Source organism: Pelodiscus sinensis, chromosome 29 (assembly GCF_049634645.1).
Source record: "Pelodiscus sinensis isolate JC-2024 chromosome 29, ASM4963464v1, whole genome shotgun sequence".
Classification (NCBI taxonomy): domain Eukaryota; kingdom Metazoa; phylum Chordata; order Testudines; family Trionychidae; genus Pelodiscus; species Pelodiscus sinensis.
In genome coordinates this window covers 4,840,207-4,854,207 of record NC_134739.1, presented here as the reverse complement: position 1 = coordinate 4,854,207, position 14,001 = coordinate 4,840,207, and positions in this window count along the sequence as shown.

Here is a 14,001-nt window from a genome sequence, read left to right as displayed (position 1 = left end):
GAGGAGGAGCCCTGTCCGTGCTCCTGAGCGCTGTTCAAGCGCATTGTGCAGCCTTAGTCCGGGAGAGAAGCCTGAGGAGCTTTGTGGTTGCTCCCTTCCACGGGCTCTCAGCCTTCCACGGGCTCTCAGCCAAAACTGACTGGGGAAGAATTTCTGCCTCTTCCCACTGGGCCACCCAAAGACCTGGCTATGGAGGAGTCACCTTCCTACCCACGCCTGCTGCCTGAGTTCAGAGTTCCCCGGGGCCGCCCCCCAAGCCCTGCCATTGCATTGCCCTGGGGTCTGCCTCTCTGCTTTGGGTAGCAGGCAGCTGCTTGGCAGAGCAGGGTCTGCTGCCTCCCCCCCTCCCCGCCCCGTCGTTCCCATCTTGGTGGCTTGTGGTAGTAGCCACACAGCCAGGGCCTGACCCCCGCCCGCTCTGAGCAGTGTAATCGGGCCGTGGGGAATGGAGCTGGGCTGGACTCAGGCTTTGTGACCCAGGCTCCCTTCTATGGGCAGGGAGCAGGGGAAGAGCCACGCTACACGCAGAGCTCTTCTTCGGGTCTGACAGCAGGGCTTGGGTTAGTGTTGCACCAGCAGCTCTTTAGCAAAGGAGCTTGGGTGTAGGGCTGTCCAGTATTGAACCGGACAGTCTGGGATTTTCTGATTTTTTCCGGCCAGGAGGCGAACATCCCGGGTGCTTACTGGTTTCCGCAGGGAAGTAGGATAGTGTGTGGCCACCAGCAGCTTGTTAGGGCTGAAAAGCCTCAAAAGCAAAGTGTTTCTTAAAGGGGCCATGCTGGTTTTTTGGTTTTTTTTTTGTTTAACAACTTTCGGGGTCTTGGGATCCTTATTATTTTTTTTTTGTTCAACAACTTTGGTCTCCCCCCTCAACAGAATTTTTTCCCAGTGTTTTGTGTGTGTGTGTGGGTGTGTTCAGTATTTTTTGTTAAACCATCTGGCAACCCTAACTGTCTGTTTGCACAGCATGCAGGGAAACTGGGCTTTGGGGACATTCTACACACACGATCTCCCCAAGCCCAGACCTGACGCGTATCCTCAGTTTCTCCTTCAAACCGGATCAACGCTGCTAGGCCCTGACTATTGGCTAGGCTGTTGGGGCCAAAGGGGCGACTGTACCCCCCCCCCCCCAGCTCCCGGGGCTGGTGCCCTTTGCCTGGGGCGCTCAGGGCTGGCTGGGGACACGTGGAGTTCACAGCCTAGAGCGGATACTAGAGTCGCTTGCAGGGCTGAGACGATGTGAGGCCTCCCCTGCCCCTCCATCCCCCAGGGGTCTGTACCCAGGGCTACCCCGGCCACAGCGCAGGCTCCTCTTGCAGGTTCAGTGGGGAGAGCTCAAGCTGCCGTCTGGCTACATCCCTGCCCAGAGCTCCCTGGGACAGGTGAGCGTCCCTGGGAGGAGACCAGGCCTGGCCGGCCGGGCCAGTTGCACAGCCTGAAATCAGGGGCTGGTCTGTGGGGGGAATAGCCCGGCCCCCCAGGGGAACACAGACTGCGGCTCTGAACCCCACGGAGCTGCCCCTGCAGAGCCCAGCCCCCTTGCATGGCCGTGAGGTGCTGCACAGCCCTGGGTCTCCCACCCAGTCACTGCAGCTCCTGCCCAGCCCCTCCTGCATCAGGGCGCCAATGTCTAGACTCTCCCCCTCCCCCAGCAGCCACCCCGTGGCCCGGTGGGACTAATCTGAGGGGGGGCTCCAGGCCCCCGGGCCACGGGGGGGGGGAGGAGGGAGGTGGTGCCCCACATCTAAGCCCCCAGAGGAGCAGTGACTCGGGCCCAGTCCCCTTGTTCCAGGCTCAGCCGTTTCCTCCCTCTGGTGTGGCGCAGGCAGGGGGGAGCTGGCGCCTACTCCAGGAGGTTTGGGGGCAGTTACACCTGGGGAGGCTCCGGCGAGAGCCAGGGGCAGGGCAGCGGGAGGTGGCAGGCAGGTGGAAGCGTTTTGCTTTCAGAAGATCCACCGCCCACTGGGCTAGTAATTGGAGCCCTCTGTCTTCTGCTGCGCAGGCAACACCCGCAGGCACCGGCTTCCTCCAGCCCCCACTGCCCCCCACCCATCCCACCTCCAACCCCCCACTCTCCCCACCCAGTTCCATCTCCCCGAGGGGCCCTATCCGCCCCCTCCCTCTTCCCCATGTTTTCTGTGGGAGATGTGGGTGGACACGTGTGGATGCGTCTTTGCTGCGTACCAGGCTCGTGCTTGGATGTTGCCCCAGCAGAGGTGATGGTCGGCGGGGGCACCCCGGTGCCCAGCTCCGGCAAGAGCTGGCTGAGCTGCGGCAAACTGGCCGGGAGCTATTGAAAGAGCTGGCGGGACCCGGGTTCGATAGGACGGGACCTGTAAGAAATGTGAAGACACTTTCACCACTGGCCGCAGCCCGCCTCCCAGCTGCACGCAGAGCCCGACTGGAGTGGTGCTTGCTTGCAAGCCAGGCCAATGGGTCCGGTTGGGGGTAGGCTGCCTACCCAGGCTGGCCAGCAGCTCCTGTTGCCCTGAAGACGCTGGCTAAATTGACAGGCAGCCTGGGCACCTGGAGGCTTGGCCCCACGTCTGTAACTAGCACCGTGGACTGGCCCACACTCAGGGCAGCTTGGCCCCCTGCCGGGCATGCTGCTCCCGATCCGAGCTAGCAGGGGTACGTCTCCTCAAGCCGGCATGCGCGACTCCCGGGGCTGAGCCACGCCGGGGCAGGCCTGATTCAGCAGGACACAAAGGCACAGGGTCGTACTCCATCGCTCCTAGCCTGCTCAGGCGTGAGTGGGGCGTGCGCTGGTGCACGAGGAGAAGCTGTGGAGACGCTGCGGCTCGGGCTGTCGTGTCAGCCTCGAGCCCCACCCCCAAGCTCTTTCTTGTGACAGGAGCAGGCGAGGGTCCGGGGCCTGCGCACGCTGGAGGTCAGACCAGATGTCCAGATGCTCCCTTCTGGCCTTAAAGTCTATGAGTTTGTGAGACCCAGGCTGGAAGGGCTTGTCACTGGCTCCCCACCATCTGGGTCACCTCTCCAGGCCTCCATGAAGAAGGCCACCCACCGCCGCTTGTGGTAACCTTTGGCCCTGCCCTTTCACTGCCAGGTGGAAGCCACAGGTTTGGCGGGTGAAAATCCACCCACTGGCGCAGTTATTATCACTTCGTTAAATATTAATGATAAAAAAAGCTCGGTCGGAGCACAAAGGCTTTTTCTCCAGCAACTCTCCGGAATCGTGTGTGCATGTTACCATAGCTACGGCGCCGGAGTTATTGTGGGACCTGGCTTCATCTTCGTCTTATTGCTTATTTGGTGTGTGTGTCTGTGTGTAATATAAAAATATATATAGTTCCATTTCTCCATCTGTCTGCTCCATCTGCTGATTTCCAAATAAAATCTGACCCGTTGGCTCTTCAGCTACTGCTGGGAGAGGCTGCCTCACCTCCTCACCTTCCCCGTATCTAACAGGAACAAGACTAAACAGAGGGAAAGGAATGTAGCTAGAACATGGGGGGAAAGAGGAGTCGCATGGTGGGGCCTGGTAGACTCTGGGATGCTCTTTAGAAAAGCAGGCGAGATTTAGAACTAGACCTGGGCAGCGTTCCCTCTAATATTTTCCATCTGTGTGTGGAATAATTTTTGTTATCTGCACCAATGCATGTGCAGATGTGCACCACCTGTAGAAATACCTGCTGCCGGCTGTGGGTGCTCTGCTAATCAGCTGGGCAGCACCTGAATCTCTCCTGGGTGGCCACCCAGGTACTCAGCTTACTGGGAACACTGGGCCTGGGCCTAGCACACAAGCATTTAGGGCAGGGAACAATCTTTTACTTGCCCAGCTTGCTGGAGGATGGGACAGAATTCAGACCAGATTTTCCTCTTCTTTTCCCTCTCCTACCATCACACGTACAGCACCTCCAGGACTTACAGGGCAAGAGAGCAGAATCTGGCTTTAAACGCCCAGATGTAAGAGAGGGAAGCAGCAGGGAGGCAGATGAACTCTGCATTGTAAAGTCTGTTTGCTGGGTGGGCGCGATTGTCCTTCATGCAGTTCCAGGTGAGCCCAGCAGCGGCAGCAGTGAGTATCTGCAGAAAGGATCTAGGGGTCATATTGGCCCACAAGCTAAATATGCGTCAACCGCGTGACACTGCTGCAAAAAAAGCAAACGCCATTCTGGGTTCTACTAACAGGAGTGTTGGGAGCAAGACAGGAGACGTCGTTCTTCCGCTCTGCTCCGCAGGGCTGGCCCAAGCCATTCGAGTGCCCCGGGCCTTGGGAGCGCAGCGCTGCCCCTCGGGGTGCAACGCATGTGCGGCTCCGCCCCGGGCACGTGGCGCCCCCTGCCCCTGGGCGCCCAGTGCATGTGCGGCCCTGTCCCGGCCGCACGGAGCATGCGTGGTGCCACCTCCGCCCGGCCTGGAAGCCCTGCGCGGCGCCCCCTACAATGGGGCGTCCCAGGCGGTAGCCCCGTTGGCCAGTACCTTGCACCGGCTCTGGAGTATTGTGTCCAGTTCTGGGCACCATATTTCAAGAAAGATGTGGAGAAATTGGAGAGGGTCCAGAGAAGAGCAACAAAAATGATCGACGGTTTACGAAGACATGGCCTATGAGGGAAGGCGGAAAGAACTGGGCTTGTTTAGTTTGGAAAAGAGAAGATTGAGAGGGGACATGACTGCAGTTTTCAAGTGCCCAAAAGGGTGTTACAAGGAGGAGGGGGGAAAGTTGTTCTCCTTGGCCTCTGAGGACAGGACAAGCAGCGATGGGCTGAAACTGTAGCAAGGGAGGTTTAGGTTGGACATTAGGAAAAACTTCCTGCCTGTCAGGGTGGTTAAACACTGGGATAAATTGCCAAGGAAGGTTGTGGAATCTCCATCTCTGGAGATATTTAATAGTAGGAAGGACAGACGTCTCTCAGGGATGATCTAGACGGTGCTTGGTCCTGCCATGAGGGCAGGGGACTGGACTCGACCTCTCGAAGTCCCTTCCGGTCCTAGGGTTCTAGGAGCCAAGCTGGGGGCCTGGCGCTGTCCTGTGCCAAAGGGCACAAGGAGACACCCATTTGGCAGAGGCGTGAATGGCGATACAAGGGGCAACGCAGGAGGGCTGGGGGAGGGACACACGAAGGGAGAGAGGGGGCAGTCGGGCCCATCGTATGCCAGTCCCAGCACAAAGGGCGTTTTAACAGCCTGTCCCTGCAAGGTCCTGAGCAGCTGCCCCAAGAGCCAGACGGGTGTGGGGCTCCTGCTGGAATCAGGCCTGGAAGGGGGAGCTCTCCCACTGGTGCCAGTCCAGTGGTGCCCCGCTGCAGGGCAAGGCAAAGTGCAATCAGGCCTCATGCATTTTTATTATTCTGATCCCTCCCTTCTCCCATGGCCCCAGGCCTATTAGCCGGGCCAAGCTGCAGGCTGCTGGCAGTCAGCCCCCGCAGACGCGCTTGTCTCCTTAGCCGGGGACCCCACTTCCCACACGTGAGCTGCCGGTTATGCGGTGGAGGCTGCCGCGAGCTCATTACCCGAGCGCCGCTCATTACCCAGAGCCCTGCTAACGGGCAGCCCTGCGGGCCTGCAGCCATCTCCCCGGCGCGCGCACGTGGGGGAGAGCAGCCCCGCCCGCCCAGCTCCCTGCCGCAAGGGATGCTCCAGGGGACATAACGTCCTCGTGCCCCTGGCCAGTCGCAGAATTCACGGGGCAGACGAGGCAGGCTCTGAACGGGGCCCCAGCAACACCCAGCCCCCCACAGCCCTCCCAGAGCCTGGCAGGAGGCAGGAGACAGGCCCCCGAAAGGGCATGGCCTCCCCTCATCACTGCAGTAGTCTCCCCTCAAGGGGGCCATTTCGGGAGGGGGGCTCAGCAGCCGTGTGCTCCGGACGCGGCTGGCTTTTCATCCCGTTCCCCGGGCGCTAAGGGAGTGAGGGGAAAGTGCCTGCAATCCGTGCAGGCCTCTTGCACCTGGCTCAGCCCAGAGAGCGCCGTTGCTTTAGTGAAGATGTGCCTATGTTCATGGGAGAGCTTTTCCCCCCTCACCTCCCCCCCGGTCAGTTAATTCGCCCCTGCCATGCTCTGGGGATGGGACCAACTCCCCTGTCTGCACCCGGGGCAGGTTGGTAAAACTCCGTCCCGCCCTTGTGTGAACTTTTCACACCCCTGTGCCGTGTAGTTCTACCGAGTCGGCCTGTCCCGCAGACCTCCCCCGCCAGCACCCGCTCACTGATGGTATGAAGCAGAGCATCTGCTGCCTCATTTAAACTGGCGGCTTGTCATTACAGCAGCTTTCCCAGGACCCAGCTGAGGCAATGCAGCAGCTCCTAGCCGGCTCGCGGACGTTCCCAAGCCGGGCGGCAGAGACATTCCCAAGCCGGGTGGCAAGAGAGCAGTGCCTGTCTTCTCACGTGTCTGTGCAGTGCCTAGCCCATGACGGGAGCTCCTAGCTGCTCGCTCATAATTGCTTTGCAGGCTCAGGCAGGGTCCCAAGCCTGCAAAAGCATCCCTTTGCCCTCCTCCAGCACCATTCCATCTCAATGGCTTTGCCGGCCTGGCTGTGGAGCCGGCTAGATAGGGAAACTGAGGCACGGAGCGGGACGGAGACTTGCAGACCCGTGGCAGAGTAGGGAGCAGAAGGCAGGTCTATTCCCAGCCCCACCTGACAACTCCCCCCACCCCCTGCTCAGTGCCGTAAGACCTAGGCCATAGCTGCGCTTGCAGCTGGCGCTTTGATTCCCAGCTCACGTGATGGACTCGTAGAAGTTCTTTGCACGCTCAGGAGAGCAGGGGCCCCACGGCGGTGCAGGCAGTGACACGTAGTGGTCGCGCCGGTTGCCCCGCGTGCACACCCACGGGGGCCGGGTGAGTCTCCACAGCACGGCTAATCCGCAGCACTGCTAGCTGCGGCCTGCGTGGTATCGAGTGCGCCAGCGCGACCCGCGGTAGCAGGAGAAGGCCCCAGCTCCTAGTGAGGACTCAGCTTCAGCAGAACCAGCTCTTCCAAGGGCCGGATTTGGCCCAGTGATGGACACATGCACCCCTGGCCTCCCAGCTGGACAGGCACAGACCGGGCGGAAGGCAGGTGCCTGTCCCGAGCCGTCTGCCGTGGCCACGCAGTCCTTCCTGGCCGGGGTGGCGCGTGCTCCCTGCCTCCGGCAGCGGCTAGACCGCGTGTGGATGGTGGATGAGTCAGCACCTGCTTCCCAGCAAGCTCAGGCCTCCTGCTTGTAGTTCCAGAGGGTCGCCATGTTTAAAGCCACATTTGCTAACCACACCCAAAGAGGCCAGGCCTGGCTGCTGCTCTGAGCACGCCGTGAGCCCCCAGGGGAGAGTCTGGGGAGGAAGAGGAAGAGAGGCGCAGAGGAGGCGGGAGAAGGCATCGCTGGGAGCTGGGAACTAGGAAGGACTGGTAGCTGAGGACAGTGCTCAGCTGGGAGGCGGGGGGGGGGGCTGTTGTTAAGCAGTCATTTGCTCTGCCCAATTTGCATAATCAACCCACTGCAATGATCGTTTTCCCTTGAATAGGTGTTATTTTAATGGCGACATCTCCCTCCTAGTGCTGCAGTAATTGGCGGGATGACAAAGGAACGGCAAAGCGCGGAGGCTGTCGACAGCTCTGGCCTTGCCCGCCGCCTGCCCGGCCCCGTGCCAGGTGGCAGCCCAGCCGCTCCCACCAGATCGGGTGGGCTGGGGACCCCCGGGAGGTGCTTTGCCATCTCCGGGCCTTCGGTCGCAGCGCAGCTGGAAGAACAGGAGCCACCGACACAGATGCGGTCGGGATCCAGGCAGCCGGGCTGGCCAACCACATGCAAACACAGGTCTAGCTACATCCACACCAGGGGTCCCCACACTTTTCATGGCCATGCCCCCCGTTTGACCATGTCTGTGTCCCACTCCAGAGCTGAACCAGGTGGGTAGCGGAGTGTAGACAAGGTAAGGGGGCTGCAGCTGGGGTTGCAATGGGGGGTGGGGCGTGGACAGAGGTAGGGGGACAGCGGGGGTGGGGTGGGGCATTGACTGAGGTAAGGGGGCTGCAGTCGGGGGTGGGGCATGGACTGAGGGAAGGGGGCTGAGGGCTAGGACTGCAGTGGGGGGTGGGGCGTGGACTGAGGTAAGGGGGCTGCAGTCGGGGTGGGGCGTGGACTGAGGTAAGGGGGCTGCAGTCGGGGGTGGGGCGTGGACTGAGGTAAGGGGGCTGCAGTCGGGGTGGGGCGTGGACTGAGGTAAGGGGGCTGCAGTCGGGGGTGGGGCGTGGACTGAGGTAAGGGGGCTGCAGTCGGGGGTGGGGCGTGGACTGAGGTAAGGGGGCTGCAGTCGGGGGTGGGGCATGGACTGAGGTAAGGGGGCTGCAGTTGGGGGTGGGGCGTGGACTGAGGTAAGGGGGCTGCAGTCGGGGTGGGGCGTGGACTGAGGTAAGGGGGCTGCAGTCGGGGTGGGGCGTGGACTGAGGTAAGGGGGCTGCAGTCGGGGTGGGGCGTGGACTGAGGTAAGGGGGTTGCAGTCGGGGGTGGGGCGTGGACTGAGGTAAGGGGGCTGCAGTCGGGGTGGGGCGTGGACTGAGGTAAGGGGGCTGCAGTCGGGGGTGGGGCGTGGACTGAGGTAAGGGGGCTGCAGTCGGGGGTGGGGCATGGACTGAGGTAAGGGGGCTGCAGTTGGGGGTGGGGCGTGGACTGAGGTAAGGGGGCTGCAGTTGGGGGTGGGGCGTGGACTGAGGTAAGGGGGCTGCAGTCGGGGGTGGGGCGTGGACTGAGGTAAGGGGGCTGCAGTCGGGGGTGGGGCGTGGACTGAGGTAAGGGGGCTGAGGGCTGGGGCGAGAATGGAACCCCGGCTAGGGACTGAGGCTGGGGGCAGGGATGGGAGAGGAGCTGCTGGTGCACGGGGCCGGGCAGGCGGAGGGCAAGGCCAGAGCTGTCGACAGCCCCCGCGCTTTGCCGTTCCTTTGTCATCTCATGGCAGGGCTGGGTGGCCCCATGGACCCCCCAGCGAACAAGGCCCATGCCCAGGGTGCCAGCCAATTGGGGGGAAGGGGCCGAGTGGGGTTGGGGTATTGGGGGAACGACCCGCGCCGAGGTGCAGTGAGGGCCGGCTGTGAGGAGCAGCCGGGGGCGGCGCAGGCCTGAGCGGGTTTGCCGAGGGCTCAGCCATGGGTGGATTCCCCGTGGCCCGGCGTCTTGCGCCATCATTTACACAGAGGCAAAGTGGGCGCCATTGGACCCCACTGTGCAGACTTGGGACCAGGGACCGGCCTCCCCCGAGCTCCGTCAGGGTGGGAAGCAGCATCTCTCCTCAGCACAGCGGGTGTAAAATCCCTAATTCCACCAGAGTGGCAGGTTGGAGCACTGAGGCCAAAAGCCGAGCCAGACCCTCTGTGCAAATGGGTCTGACTCCAGAATCTCCCCTCCTCTGCCCTAACCATTGGATCACACTTCCTCTCCGCCCACCTCTACCTCATTTTAGCCGATGGTTATTTAAACCACAGGGTGGCCAGACAGGAGGCTCCAGGCAAGATCCAGGCTCTCTTGGACGAGGCGCCGCCCAGTAAAAGCCTCCGTCTCTAATTGCTGACAGAGCCGTGACATGCAAGGTGGTGACACCCCTGATGTGAAGTCACAGAGAAGGCCCCATGTCCTCCATCCTCCCCTAGCGCTCTACCCATTGGACCTCCCTACCTCCTGGAACCTCCCCTGCCTCCCAGCTCTCTGCCCCCGCTGGAGGAGGAACCTGCGTCCATCCATTGATGGAGTGAGTCCTGTTTACCTGACGTGGGCTCCTGAAAGCTGAGACCTCTCTGTGGTGGCCAGTTACTGATAATTACCAAACTCGTCAGTTGCTCACGGCTCTCCCCGAGCCAGTAGCCTGCTGAGATTCCTGCCAATTTCACCGCTGCTTCCCCGATCCCTGAGGAATTCGTCAGGGATTCCAATGACACTGGAATTCGTCTGTTGTGGCCGGGTGGGATTTGGCAGCGTAAGCAGGAAGGCTGCTTGCTCTGGCGCTGTCTCAGGCCTGCCTGGGGGGTGACTCTGTCAGCAGAGCTTTTCAAAGAGGGGAGAGTAACATGTCCCCACCTGGGCCCAGCACGTGCCGTGCGAGGACAGTGTGCAACACCCAGTGTGTCGGCACCTGACATCAGGGATCACCAGGACCATCGAGTCTGGTCCCCTGCACAGTGCTCACACCCCTAACCTCAGGCTGAACATGTATGTGCGGGGAGACCTAACCGCTAAGCCACACTGCCTCTCAGGACAGCTTGGGCTGAGAAACCCAGCTACGCTAGCAATACAGGGTGGTGCGGCGCATTGACTGACGTGATCCCTAAAGGGATCTTAGTGAATCTGTAACGCTAGCCCAGTGGGACCCCAAACTTTATTGTCTGTGCCCTCCTCTTCCCCGGGAACCACGGTTGGGAGTTGGGGCTGGGAGAGGCGCCGAGTGCTGCAGGCTGCTGTGGGGTGGCCCTGGAGCTGGGCCTTGGCGGGAGCGGGGCAGCGGGCTGGGGGCCGCAGCGGGAGCAAGGCCATGGCTGGAAGTGAGGCCAGAAGCCAGTGCAGGGACTGGGGGCTGGAGGGAAGGTATTGGCAGAGGGGGGTAGGTGCTGCTTCCTCCCCACCCCCATGGGGGCTGGCCTGGGTCCTGCTGCATCCCCTGGAACATCCCTCCATGCACCCAGAGTTTGGGGCTCACTGCCCAAGCCCCAGACAAACCCACTAGTTCAGGCCGGATTCACACCCTGCACCATCTCATCACACCCCACCTCTTGTCTTGTGCCCACAAGAGACAGCTGAGCCTGCCAGCCAGTGTGCTCCGTGCTAGCCCCAAGCCACCCCATGGAGTGCCACTCAGTCACCCCCATGTGACTTCTGCCAGCTGCTCACCCCTGGTGCCACCAAGCCCTGGAGTCCCAGCTGTGCCCAGGGGCAGAACAGGAGGATGTGAGAGGCCAGGGTTAAGGTTCGGCATTCGAATGGGCTGCTTTGTAGCCAGCTGAACCCCCTGGCTGTGTCTAGACTGGCAAGTTTTTCCGGAAAATCAGCCGCTTTTCCAGAAAAACTTGCCAGCTGTCTACACTGGCCGCTTGAATTTCCGCAAGAACACTGACGATCTCTTGTAAGATCGTCAGTGCTTTTCCGGAAATACTATGCTGCTCCCGTTCAGGCAAAAGTCTTTTTCCGAAAGACTTTTGCGCAAAAGGGCCAATGTAGACAGCACAGTAGTGTTTTCCGCAAAAAAGCCCCGATGGCGAAAATGGCGATGGGGGCTTTTTTGTGGAAAAGCGTGTCTAGATTGGCCACGGACGCTTTTCCGCAAAAGGTGCTTTTCCGGAAAAGCGTCCTGCTAATCTAGATGCGCTTTTCCAAAAATGCTTTTAACGGAAAACTTTTCCGTTAAAAGCATTTCCGGAAAATCATGCTGTGACGGACCAGGCCGTGTCTGGGCACAGCTGAGGGCGTCCGCTCAGGGCGAATTGCTCAAATCCGGGGCTACTTACAGCCCCCGACTGGTGACCTCTCCAAATAGGCCACAAACCAGTCTCACAGAGCGCTTCAGCTGCCTGCCTGAAGCCTCCCGAGCAAAACCCCTCCGACACCCCAGCAATATCCGTGCCCCAGATGGTCCCGGGCCTCATACACAGGTGGGGGGTCCTAGCACCCAATCCCACCTACCCCGAACAAGTTCTGTCCGGTTCCAAGAAACCAGCCACAGATCCCTGGTCAATTTACCCTCTGGACCTTACCCACAAATCACGCTGGGCCAATCCTTTAGAATCTATATCTAAAGGTTTATTATTACAAGAAAGAAAAGCCTGAGAGTAAGGTTATTAAAGTACAGTACGTTACATGCACCGAATCTCCCAGTCCTCGATGCAGGCTCTAGCAGAGATGTTGCAGCTGCTGGTTTAAAAGTTCTTATTGCACATCCTACGATCAGGATGGGTTCACAGGTCTTCCGGGCTCTTCAATCCCTGCAGTGCTGCCTCTGGGATGAAGTGCTGAGCTGAGAACAAAATGGCATCGACCACATGGCCTCTTTATACTCCTTCCTGGCCTCTTCTAGTATGTAGCAGGTCACCTGGTCCTCAGCCTCTCTGTGTTCCCTGCTGGCTGCTCTCAGGACAGCCCCCATTCTTTGGGTGTGTCTTTGGCCCATTGAGAACCATTGTTCCACAGGTAATTAGCATGTCCACAGGCTCGGCCCTGCCCAATGCTTAACCACATGCAGATCTACACACACAGACATTATATACTCACATAAACAGTGTACACAGGATCAGAAAACAACAAGCTCCCATTCAATACCCCACATGGCTCCCTTTCATACAGATTTCTGGGGCCAACACCCCCACCTAGGGGTGCAGCAGCGATATGGCTGCTTCCCTCCAATTCGGTAATGTGACACATGCCAGTGTAAACGTAGCCCCTGTGTCTGACCTGCTGTCCTGCAGATGCCCTAAAACACAGCACAGCTCTAGGGGGCTTGCTGGTTTTGAAGGGACCCAGCCTTTTGTTAAACCCACCCACAGGACCGGGTTTTCTCGCTCCCTCTGAGGTCATAGACACCGAGACCAAGTAGGTAGGAAATGCTCCCGGCTCAGAAGGGTCACGTTTGACACCAGCTTGTGCCGAGCCTCGTGGCGCAGGAGCAGTGGCGACACAGAGCCCTAGTGTTCGAGTCTGACCTCTTGAGGCAGTGGGTTCCACAGATCAACCACATGTCGAGTGCCCCGATTGTTCCCTTTGGCTGTCTCTGCATTTCACAGCCATGCCTTTCTGTGCAGCTTTCAGGCACCAGGATGGGGCTGAAGGCTCAGCTGGAACAATCCCCCCTGGTGAGATTTAGGAAGGGGAAAGGGGCCTGTCCCCCCACCCTGCCTCTGGGTTTCTTTCCTCTGCACCTGCCTCCGCTCTCCCAGGGGGAGGTGTGGTTCTCACCGCACTGGCCATCAGACCCGCCTGCCACTCGTCCTTCTGAACGCCTGTCCCCTCCAGGCGCCGAGCCCAAGCCAGCAGACACTAGTTTTCTCCCTTTAAATCTGTCCCTTCCCTGGGGACCAGGGGTGGGGGCTGTGCTCCAAGAGGGGCCCGGAGAGCGTCTTTCATGCATGTCAGGCTGCCGGGCCCAACCAGCTCAGACACCAACCTCAAAGGAGCTCAGGCAGCAACTTACCTCATTAGCGCAGCCTCCGCACGCGCTCCCAGGGGTGCATCGTGTGTCTGGAGGAGCACCCTAATGAGCCGCGGCAGGGGCCCAGCGATCCCCCTGACATGGAGCCGGGCTTCAAAGGCTGCTGCTTGTTTGCTCTGCGCTAACGAAGCCCCGTCTGGATCGTTAAAAGCAGCCCTTCGGCGAGGGCCGGGCTGCCAGCGCTGGCGCAGGGCACGTCCTCAAGGCCGGGGTCCCCCCGAGCGGAGAGTCGCTGGAGAAATTCACCTGGGGGCTGCGCCTGGGGAGGGCTCACACGAGGGAGTGCTGCCTGCTTGGGGGGGGCTTGCACAAGTGTTGTAGGGGGGCATGCCTACTTGGGGGGTATAAATGGGGCGCCCCTGCTTGGGAGGGATGACTCACAGGGGACCTGCCTCCCGAGGGCTGGCAGGTTGATTGCACAGGGGCCTACATGTGTATGTTTGAGTGTGTGTGTGGGGTGGGGGGGAGGGGGGCGAGGTTCACACAGGTTCAGCAGGAAATTTTCAGAGCTGTCCAGCTGGAGAATTTGAAGCCTAGGGAGGTGCCGCTGTTATCTCTGGCCCCACAGCCTGGGGGGGGGGGGGTGGCACTAGCTCTGTAAGGAACTTACACCACTCCCTGTTTCTAGAATATCTGCACCCCCCGTAATCTGCCCCTAAGAGGCAGCACAGTATGATTGGGTCCATTTTACAGATGGAGAAACAGAGGCACAAAGTGCCTGACCGACCTACCCAATCTGCTACTGAGGCTGGAACTTAACCCACATCTTCTATGCGCCTGGTTCGTGCCTTACCCATTACAGCATCTTTCCTCTCTTGGCAGCTGCAGGCAAACCTGTCCCCCAGGCCTCAGTGGGTTTCCTTTATTGAGCAGGC